This window comes from Montipora capricornis, chromosome 14 (assembly GCF_036669925.1).
Source record: "Montipora capricornis isolate CH-2021 chromosome 14, ASM3666992v2, whole genome shotgun sequence".
NCBI lineage: Eukaryota > Metazoa > Cnidaria > Anthozoa > Scleractinia > Acroporidae > Montipora > Montipora capricornis.
This window is the reverse complement of record NC_090896.1, coordinates 12388724-12400304: the sequence shown is the minus strand read 5'-3', so window position 1 is coordinate 12400304 and position 11581 is coordinate 12388724. Positions and strand designations below refer to the sequence as shown.

Sequence of the window (11581 nt, the reverse complement as noted above, 5' to 3'; positions counted from 1 at the left end):
TCGCCTCCCCAACGATAAATTAACACTTATCCGGGATCTCCTAGCCTCGTTCAAAAAACACCGTTCGGCACGCTTAGTGGAGCTACAGTCGTTAGTGGGCACCCTTCAGTTTGCATGTAAGGTAGTCGTTCCGGGCAGAACCTTCCTTCAACGCATAATCAATCTGACCAAAGGGGTCCCCAGTTGCTTTCACCACATTCCCCTCAATCGGGAGTTCTTTAAGGACATAAATATGTGGAAGGTTTTCCATACCGATTGGAACGGGCGTTCCTTCTTCCTCGACTCCTCCAGCACCCCAACCCCCGACCTCGAGCTCTATGCCGATGCGGCAAGCTCGGTCGGTTTTGGCGGTTTCCTTCAGGGTCACTGGTTACAAGGTCGTTGGCGTCCCCACTTGCACCTTGATAGGGTTAGGGGCATTAGTATTGAATGGCAGGAACTTTTCCCCATTGTTGTCGCCTGTGCGATATGGCACCCATTTTTCACGGGAAAACGCCTTCAGTTCTGGTGTGATAACGAGTCCATGGTCTCTAAAATTAAATCAGGGCATTCCAAGTCCCGCTTATCATGGATTTGGTACAGTTTTTAGTTCTCATTTCGATGAAACACAATTTTTTGGTACAGGCCCGTCATGTTCCCGGGGTTTCTAATGGCATTGCTGATGCGCTCTCCCGCTTTCAGATGCAGCGTTTTCGGGCTCTAGCCCCCGTCGCAGACCAGATGCCTTGTACCATCCCGCCTTCGCTAATGACCCTTTGAAGGCTGAGGTCCTAACCTACGCTAGCTGGGGCTTGCAAAGAATACAAATCACGTTTACAGCACCGGGGAAAAGCGTTTCTTAACATTTTGCCTCATTAACCGTCTCCAAAGCCCTTCAGGGGAAGTGTTACCAGCTTCTGAAGGTACACTCATTTACTTTGCTTCCTATTTAGCTAGATCGGTACGTCACTGCACAATTAAACTTTATTTAGCGGCAGTTCGTAACCTCCATATCACAGCAGGGTTCCCCGGTCCCATAAAGGGCAAGCTTCTGTTGCGCAAGGTTCTCAAGGGCATTCTCCGGTTTCAGGGCGATGCGCAAATTCGTCACCAACCGGTTACCCCTCAGGTACTTTGCGCCATCCGTCCTATATTGCAGTCCTGGCTAAGTCCTAGGGATTTTTCTATGATCTGGGCTGCCTTTACTTTAGCGTTTTTTTGCATTTCTCCGCTGTAGCGAGTTTACTTACCCTGGTATCAGTCAGTTTCGTTCCAGCACCGATTGTTCCACCAATTGCATTGGTTTCCATCCTAATCTAGCTTGCCCGCAGTACATGACAGTTCGCATAAAGTCATCAAAAACACATGCGTTCCAGCATGGGCACTACCTCACGCTCGCTCGTAGTTTCTCCCCCATTTGCGCCGTTATGGCAGTGCGTAGATATTTCCTCCTAACCACGCCCCCTCAGGGACCAGTCTTGCGCTTTCAAACCGGCCGCTTTCTTACCAGGCCCATTGTCGCTCAACTTCTCCGGGATAGGGCCATGGTGGTCGGCCTTACCCACCATAGCTTTAAGGGGCAAAGCTTCCGCAGTGGGGCTGCATTTACGGCTGCTGCTGCCGGCGTGCCAGATTGCCTTATTAAGGTACTCGGTCGCTGGTCTTCTGACTGCTACCAGCTCTATATTCGTACACCACAGAGCATATTACATTCATTTGCCCTGAAAATGGCCTCTGTTACCGCTCAGTTTTCACATGTGTCAGTCTCAGTTTTTTGCACGTTTGGCTTGGGGGGATGCAGTGCCTTGCACACAACTGTGGCGGTTAAGTCTGCGCAGTGACTTCCCCCAAGCTTGTTGGCTCGTTTGTCTTTGTACATTGCTCGCTACCAATACTCTTGTCCGATCCAGCATGTGCTGTTTACCGATCAGCTCGTAGTGCTGGGGAGATAAGTGAGGTTGTTCTATATCACCCAATCCGGAAGTCGCATAGGCTAATCAGTCGCAAGGCAGTGTTCCCCTCAAAAAATGCCAATACGTCTGTTGTCTCGTTCTATTGCGCCTTACGTTATGCGTTAAAAGCTAACTATGTTGATACCAAGGAACAGTGACATTAAATGAGATTTTACTGCCCCATCAGTAAATACAGTTAATGGAACGTGACCGTACTAAAAGGGGCTATTCATGTTGCGTTAGTTATCCTCATGTTCTTTGCAGTCGGTCGTTCAAGGTCATAAAATCAATGGTCTTGTTGTAAATAAAATGAGGACATAAAGACTTTGCTCCTAGATATCAGTTTATAACGTACACCTGCATTGGCCAAATCTGTTAAGGCCTCATTCATAACTGTTAAAGAGCACGTGTAATACCTACCTGCTCATAGAAGAAGCTGTACAACTGGCTACTTTAATAGACAGAGTGAAGCTATAAAAGCCTCAGTTAGCCGTCCAAGGTTCACTCGGCAGTTTGTGTTCTATAGTAAACCAACTAGCTGTTGGCATTTGTTAAAGTTTTTCCTCTCCTCCCTTTGGAGATGGGTTGGGGTTATCGCCCTGCCTTCATTAAAATTGGGTCACTGCTGCGAGGTGCGGTTAAGTCTGCGCAGTGACTTCCGCCAAGCTTGTTGGGTTACCGTATTTACCCGTGTATAGTGCAGACATTTTCCATGGGATGCCTGTGGCATGCCACGGTAAGGTTTGCTGGGGTTTCTTTTTCATCATCGACGCAAAACGGCACATTTGATTGACAACGAAATCCACGTGATAGCTGGAACTACAAGATGAGATGAATTTGACAAGAGTAACAATACTGTTATTTCGAGGGTTTATTCTGGCAAGGTTTAGTGTTCAGAAGGGAAACCAAGTGCCTGTGATTTCAAGAGAGTGTATTCTGGCAAGGTCTAGCGTTCAGGAAGAAAACAGAGGTACTGTGATTTTCGAGAGAGTCTATTCTGTTAAGGATTAGTGTTCAGTTCAGGAAGGAAACCGAGGTACTGTTATTTCGAGAGAGTCTATTCTGGCAAGGATTGTTGAGGAAGGAAACCGAGGTACTGTTATTTCGAGAGAGTCTATTCTGGCAAGGATTAGCGTTCAGGAAATACCGCATTTACTGGAATAAGCGCCGCGGTGCGGCGCTTATTTAAACATTGTACCAGACAAATGTACTTTTTCAATATTTTTATTCAACGGTACACCTCCTATCCGTTAATTTTCCTATGGACTGATGCTAAACTGATGATAGTAAATCTAGAAGTACGAGAGAAATTCAGGCGGTGAAAAAAACTCGTTGTCGAACAATTTACAATGTTCAGTTTACATCAGAGCTTCGCATAGCAAGAATTCTGGAAAGAGAGCTTACCGCCTGAGTAGAGAAATACAGTCACTTTGAACTGAAGAACATCACATTTAAGGAAAATAATTTGTTGTTGCTGTTTTAAAATCTTTTATTGGTGTTTTTCCTGGTTATACGGAATTACTCGAATAAGCGCCGCATCGGCGGTGCGGCGCTTATTAACTTTTTTGTCCCAGATGCGGCGCTTAATCGAGGGTGGCGCTCATTCGAGTAAATACGGTAAACTGAAGGGAAGATATTTTGAAGGTGTCTCGACTTTTTGTATTGAATTGAAGTGTGAAAATTGCATAGGGTTCGCGGATCATACGTTCCGTTTTGTGTTACGCATCGAACCAACGAGTTCACTGTTCATTTGGCCTACGTGCCAAACGAACCAACGAGTTCAGCAACTGAACCTGCGTGTTCATTCAGCCTACGTGCATAACGCTTAGTCTAACATAACAAGAAGTTTGAACAACTTTGACAGACGATATCCATTGAATCAGTACATTCACAAATCAAGGATTCCATCACGGAAAACATCGACACCGTCCGTTGGCTCAAATATTTGTTAATTTGCAATTGAAGATAAGCTTATTTAAGCCTCGAGAGTTTGACTCTATTCGAAATTTTCACAGTTCAATTCACGAGTCGACAATCATGCTAGGTGTATTTTTAAGGTTTTGTGTATTCTTGCTGACATTGAGGGTACCTGTTCACCAAAACGCACATGCAAATAGTGTTCACAAGAAGGTTTATTCCAGGGGATGTTTATTTTATTTTCAGTGTTCAATTGCTAACATTTTTAAATACAAAGGGAAATATTTGTTAAGAAGAATTCCTCATGCTTCCCATGGAAGCTTTAATCCTTTCGTTATCTCGAATAAACAAGCACACATTATCAATTAAAATATACCAGTTTATACCAAAGAAACAGATAATGTCACCACAATCAGGGAACAGCCACCAACGGGGACAAACGACTGAAGACAACATTTCATGAATTATTGTTTAAGTCACCCAGAAAAGTTTTCATGTGCAGTAGACTGTTTTCTTGAACTTAACTATGCAATCTTTAAAGATCTTATTAGACATATTGAACGAAATGAATTTTTTGAAATCTTAAACGAGGCATGTGTTCAGTTAGAAAATTCATATTCTTCAGAAATTGATATGGCAGCCATTCGAGAACCAGTGTGGGTGTATTTAAGACAACATTGCAAGTCATTTGCTACTATGTCCGATCATGCTGTCTTTAGTGACATATTCACCTTGAATACAGTTGGTGTGATGACACAGGAGTTAAAACGACTTTTTCTTATCCAACAGACTGACCAGTCGATTTGTACATCATGTGACAGTACCATTGTAAAGCAGAGAACTATATTTGTACTTTACATAAGTTCCGTAAACATGACTCAAAGAAATTTTGACAATTATGTCTCTGAGGCTATATTGCCTAGCACTGCTGCACTTTACTGTGATTTGTGTCAAAGCCATTGTGGCGATATCTCAATGTTGCAACATTTTGTTCTGCTTCCAACATTTTTAACTGTAGAACTGTCATCAAATTGCATTGATCAATTAATTTTTCTAGTTACAATAGATGTATTGGGTCAAAATTACACACTTGAAGGTTTGGTTAGATGTTCAAGCCATCATTTTACAGTGGCTATAAAAGCTGATAGTGGGTATATATTGATGATATGTGTGTCTCAGTCAAAACATACACCTCATTTCAAGATCTTTTACATAATCACTCTAGTGGTTGGTTTTTTGCTATTTTCAGAAAGTCTTCAGTTAGAGTTGGCAATGATGATATACAAACAAATTTTGCAGCCAGTCAAACTCCGACACAAAACTTAAATGACGTTCCTGTTAGCACTTTGCCAAGAGATACTCCAAGCATTAAAAACATTACTAGTGTCACTATAACAAAAAGCTCCACAGTAGCTCTTTATGGTATTTGTTTTTCTGTGTTGAAACCTTGCGTCTACTGGAAGTCTGATGCATCAGATGCTATTGTTAAATGTGGAAGTGCTCTATTTTCTGACACCATCAAATGTCAGCCAAATTCCAGTAAACTATTCCAGAATATTAATATATATGGTGCTCATATTGATGATAACTGTGTTTCAACTACTGGCGGAACCCTTGTGCGCAGTTCATTATATAGTAAGTGCACCCTGAGGAGCTCAGTTATGCACAATATCAGTATAAGTACAGGATTTTTCCTTCACTTTTCAAACCTTTGCTTAGGTTGTGTTTTTCACAAAATTAAGAGAGGTACAAGATTTTTTCTCTTCTCCTTGGATTAACAAGACACACTAAAGATCCATCAGATTGATAATGCAAAATGTTTAGTTCAAACAATAACAAATAAGGTAATATGTGATGAAACAGAGTATGTCATTCAGTTTATATTATGCTCATGCAAGTTAACTAGAACAGAGAAACAAAAGATTCTTAAGCGCCAGAAATATTCTGAACAGAAAATAGCAATTTCAAGAAAGAGGAAAAAGTGCTATGCTGAATTAGAACCTGTAAAGAAAAAACTGCGTTTGGATATATTGAATCGCTATTACAACAATGAAAAGCAAGACATTCTCAGTGGTCGTGCAGAAAAATATAAATCCATGTCTGCATCTACAAAAGACAGTTTGTTGGCCAAAGGAAGACAGGCTTATCAACAAATGGGAAGCACAAAAAAAGAAAAAATGCTGGCAAGAAAGAGGACAGAGAGAAGCAATGCAAGACAGTTAAATGCTATTATACACAATGGCTTGAATTCCTGCATTGCATCTTTTAAAAAAACAAGTGAGAGAAGGTCCTAGTTACATGTGTACTGTATGCAAGAGACTTCTTTATAGGAAAACTGTTACAGAATTAAAGAAAGGCAAATATGACATTCAGCATATGTTTACTGGAAAACGTTCTTTTGATAACAAAGAATACATCTGTAATACATGTTCTTCTAAGTTATTAAAGGGACACATCCCATGTCAAGCTGTACATAACAAATTATTGGTTGATGAAATTCCCTCAGCACTTAAAAGTCTAGAAAAACTTGAGCAAATTCTCATAGCTCAGAGGCTTCTCTTTCAAAAAATAGTTATCATGCCCAAAGGTCAACAACGAAAGATCAAAGGGGCTATTTATAATGTGCCTGTAGATTGTGATCAAACATGTAATGTTTTGCCAAGACCACCTGAAAGGTCAGGAATAATCATGCTAAAGCTGAAAAGAAAACTTTCCTTTAGAGGTCATGTATATTTTCAAGCTGTACGACCTGACATCATACTCACTGCTCTAAATTGGCTGAGGGATAACAATCCTTCCTATAGCAGCATAACAATCAACATTAAAAACATTGACATAAATCTCACTCAACAACAGCTGCACACTTGTTCAGAACAAGATTCAGAAATGTGTTCATTAATGGGTGAAGGTACCCCACAACACAAAGGAGTAGATGATGATAACGAAGAAGTAGAGGATCCTTTGAATGAGTTTAGGGCACCCACAACTGAAACATGTTTACAGTCTGTTCTTCCAGATTATCCTGTAACTGTAAATGTACAACAAAATAACCATACAAAGTCACACAGGAATGAAATTTTCGATATTGCGCCAGGTCAAAATAAACATGCATTGTGAAGAACTTGCATTTCCAGTGTTATTTCCTGATGGTAGATTTGGATACACTGCAGAAAGATCAGTTAATTTATCACTTCAAAATATTTCAATGCAAGTCTTTTACACCATAGTGGCAGGTTTGCAATGAATCCTGAATATTTGTTCTTTGCACAGTTCATTATAGAACAGAAAAAAGTATCAGACAGCATTAACATAGCTCTCTCAAAACTTCGTGGGCAGTCCCTTACAGCATCAGATCTAAGATCCAACGTACAAAGGTTACAGAATCTTGTTTTTCAAGACCAGGCCTATCTATTTCTGAGACATGTTCCAGGCTAACCACCCTATTGGCAAACGTTTATGTATGAAGTTGTAGCCATGGTCAAACAACTTGATATTCCAACTTGGTTTATGACTTTATCTTGTGCTGACCTTAGATGGCCAGAGCTATTTCAAATTATTGGAAGAACACAAGGCCTAAATTTAACTGATGCCCAAGTTGATGCATTGTCTTATAATGAAAGGTGCTCCATGCTGAACTTAAACCCTGTTGTTGTTGCTAAACACTTCCAGTATAGGGTTGAAACATTCTTTACCGAGGTACGTCTTACACAAGTAAATCCTATTGGCAAAATAGTACACTATGCTTTACGCATTGAATTTCAAATGAGAGGCTCACCTCATCTACATGGATTAATATGGACAAGTGATTGTCCAACACTAACACATGAAAGCAAACAAGACTATGCAGATTTCATAGATGGGCCATCTCCAAACGTACACATACACAAGCAGACCCTGAATTGTATGACTTCGTTGCAACTTATCAAAAGCATAATCACTCAAAAACATGTAGAAAATACCATAATGTTCCATGCAGATTTCATTTTGGCCAATTTTTCACAAGAAAAACAATTGTAGCAGAACCACTGTCAGAAGAATTAGATGAAGAGATGAAATGCAACATGTTAGACGAAAGAAACAAAATTCGTACTTTAGTCAGAACAAATGGACAAAGTGTTGAATCCAAATAACCCACAATATGATCCAAATAAAACAGAGAAACAATTTTTGAGTTCACTCGGTATAACTGAAGAACAACATTACTGGGCTTTATCAGTATCTCATGATTCTGACTTTGATCTCCACTTCAAAAGGCCACTTGATAGCTGTTACATCAACAACTATTTTGTTGCTGGGGTAAAAGGTTTCAGAGCTAATGTTGACTTATAGCCTGTTTTTAATCATTATAAATGTGTAACCTATGTTTGCTCATACTTCACAAAGGATGAAACAGAATGTTCACAAGCTATTGTGCAAGCAGCAAAGGAAGCAACAGCTTTGAATTTGCCTGTTAGGGACAGTTTAAGAAAAATTGGGGCAGCCTTTCTCTCCACACGAGAAGTGAGTTCACAAGAATGTGTATACAGATGCATGCCTGAACTTTGGTTAAGAAAAGTTTTCCCAAAAACAGTCTTTGTGAGCACTGATTTGCCAGAGAAAAGAGTTCGAGTTACAAAAAGCCAGCAGGAACTAGATGAACTAGATGATGACAGCACAGATATTTACAAATCAAATATACTAGAACGCTACAGTATCAGACCAGATTCGAACACTACCATTGATAACCTGTGTCTAGCTGAATTTGCTGCTTACTACTATAAAGAATACAATACTGATCCCACAAAGAATAATGCACAACCAGAAATTCTTACAGATGATCTAACAGAATTACATATTCAATCTACCACAAATACAGATATCATCAGCTTGTTACCTCCCAAAATTAAATTACTTAACACTAATGAAGTCATGAAATGCAGGAAAACTAGGGCTGTAATAAGGTATCATACACCAAACAAGACAAAAGACCCTGACAAGTATTTTCACCACTTACTTATGCTGTATTATCCATGGAGGAATGAAGATACTCTTCTAGGTAATGAACAGACATATGCATCTAAATTCTATGAGTCTGAAGTGCACGCTACTGTTGAGCAAAATAGAACAAGATTTGAACCCGATGCAGATGCTGTCTCAGAAGCACTAGAAGCTTTAAGAAAGAGTGAAGGCAATAATCTTCTCCATTCCTTCGACTCTTTAAACGATCAGGAAAATGAAGACTTGCAGTTAGACATGCATAGCAATAGCAGTTGTGATCAGGAATCATTTAACAAACAAGAAGCTTCACATCTTTCCTCCACCTCTAACAGCCAACGTGCCCCAATACTTCCAACAGTAGCATACCACATTCAACCAACTGAGATTTCTGATGACTTGCTTCGGGAATCTGTGAGGTCACTAAACGTTCAGCAGCGTGCTGCATATGATTTGCTCCTATCTTGGTGCCAAAACAAAGTAAAAAATATCCGCTCTTTAACACCAAATGAAATCAACCCAATATATCTCTTTCCCAGTGGAGGTGGCGGATCTGAGAAAAGCCATGTAACAAAGTTGATATACCACACAGTAGTAAAGACATTTAAACATGTAGCAAGTAACCCTGAGCTACCAACAGTACTGTTAATGGCCCCAGCAGGTGTTTCTGCCATAAATGTTGAAGGAACAACAATAAATGCAGCATTGGCTATTCCTAAAGATGCAGGTGAAAATCTCCCTGCAATGTCTGATCAAAAGAAAACTCAAATGAGACTTTCATTGTCTGAGCTAAAGCTCATTATAATAGATGAAGTTTCCATGGTAACTAACAGGCGTGTTCTTCATATACACCAAATACTGAAGGACATATTTTGCTCATCTAGCTCTGAACTGTTTGCTGGCATAAGTGTAGCTGTTGTAGGAGATTTTTATCAGTTACCACCAATAAGAGAAAAACCTATTTTTGAGAACTTCAAAAATAATTCTTACAATCTGCACCACCCATGGCTTGTGTTCAGAATGGTAGAACTAACTGAAATAATGAGACAAAAAGATGATCAGCACTTCATTCGACTTTTAAACAGATTAAGAACTGGTTCACAAACAGAACAGGATATAAACTGCATTAACTCTCGATCAATATCCCCATTAGCTGAAAATTATCCATCAAATACACTTCACATTTGGGCAGAAAATGATCCTGTAAATGAGCACAACAACAAACACTTGAACAGCAGTCTACGCCTTTGTTTGTACTTAGAGCTACAGACCAATATCCACCAAATGCTACAAACCAGAATATCAATACAATATTGTCAAGAGGGAGATCAGAAACAGGATGACTAGATTTTGAAGTTAACATTAAAGAAGGAGCAAGAGTAATGCTTACTACCAACATACATATTGCAGACAGACTAATAAATGGCCAAATGGGAACTGTAGTGAAGGTTGATGTCAACAAAGTTACACAAAAACCAAATGTAATTTATGTAAAATTTGATGACAAAAGTGCAGGAACCAATTTAATACAATGCAGTGGCAGTCCATTTGCAAGACAACATAGAGTTGTTCCTATTGAACCAGTACTAACAAAGATAAAACTACGACCAGGTAAACTATCTTCTCCAGAAGTACAACGTATTCAATTTCCAATTACCCTTGCTTGGGCATGCACAGTTCATAAAGTGCAGGGCTTGACACTGCAAAATGTAGTTATTAGCTTCCATTTAAACAAACCGAAATCGTTCAATTATGGACAAGTGTATGTTGCATTGAGCCGTTCAACTTCTCTTCAAGGACTCCATATTCTCGGCCAAATCAACAATAAACCTGTGAAAGCAAATCTTAGAGTACATAATGAATATGACAGACTAAGAAGATTAAATGCAGAGGATATACAAAAAAACACAGATAAAGAAAGGGCACAGGATACCAATTCAGCTTTAACATTATCCCTCCTAAACATACGCTCTCTCAGGAAACACAGTTCTGATGTCAAATGTGATGAAAATCTTTTCAAAAGTAATATTCTAGCTTTCACTGAAACACAACTTTTACCTGGAGATAATGACTTCGATATTCTACAAAATGTGACTCCCTTTACCTTATACAGGTATGATCACAATTCAGATAAATTTTGCAGTCTGGCAATCTGCGTGAAAAATAATTTTCACATTTTGAACCAGGAATACTTCCCTACTTTAAATGCTGTTAAGTTTGTTGTAACTTGCGACACAAATGATGTACAAGAACCACTAAATATGTCTTTTCTCTTACTTTATCGTAAAAATGGCTCAAGTATTCTTCACTTTGTCAGTGGAATTTATTATTTACTTAGAGCTCACTCTATTGATATAATCCAAGGAGATCTGAATGTAAACTTCTTTAATACCATTGATATGCAACCACTTACTAACTTAATGGAATCTTTCAGTTATGTGCAGATTATAGACAAACCTACATTCATCTCGGGTAGTTTACTAGACCATGTTTATGTCAGGCAGGCAATTGAGGCTAGTATCCATAGCTCAGTAATAAGTGTATACTATTCAGATCATGATGCCGTAAGAATAGCTTTCCTAAATTAAACCTTTCTGTATTGTATTTTGTAAACATAATGAAAGAACACCAGAAAGAAACACTGTGCTCCATTCCTTACCTATCCTTACTGTCAATTTCAATGCATTAGAAACACAAAATGTAAAGTAACTGCATAGCCAACTCAACCAGGAACAGAAACAAAACAACTCTAAAATACA

General features: G+C 39.3%; 1 pseudogene; it reads left to right on the top strand.

Annotated features, from left to right (window-relative positions):
• The window catches only part of LOC138031403 (uncharacterized), a 1251-nt pseudogene extending 35 nt beyond the window's left edge, over positions 1 to 1216 (top strand).
• The last annotated feature ends 10365 nt before the right edge of the window (positions 1217 to 11581 follow it).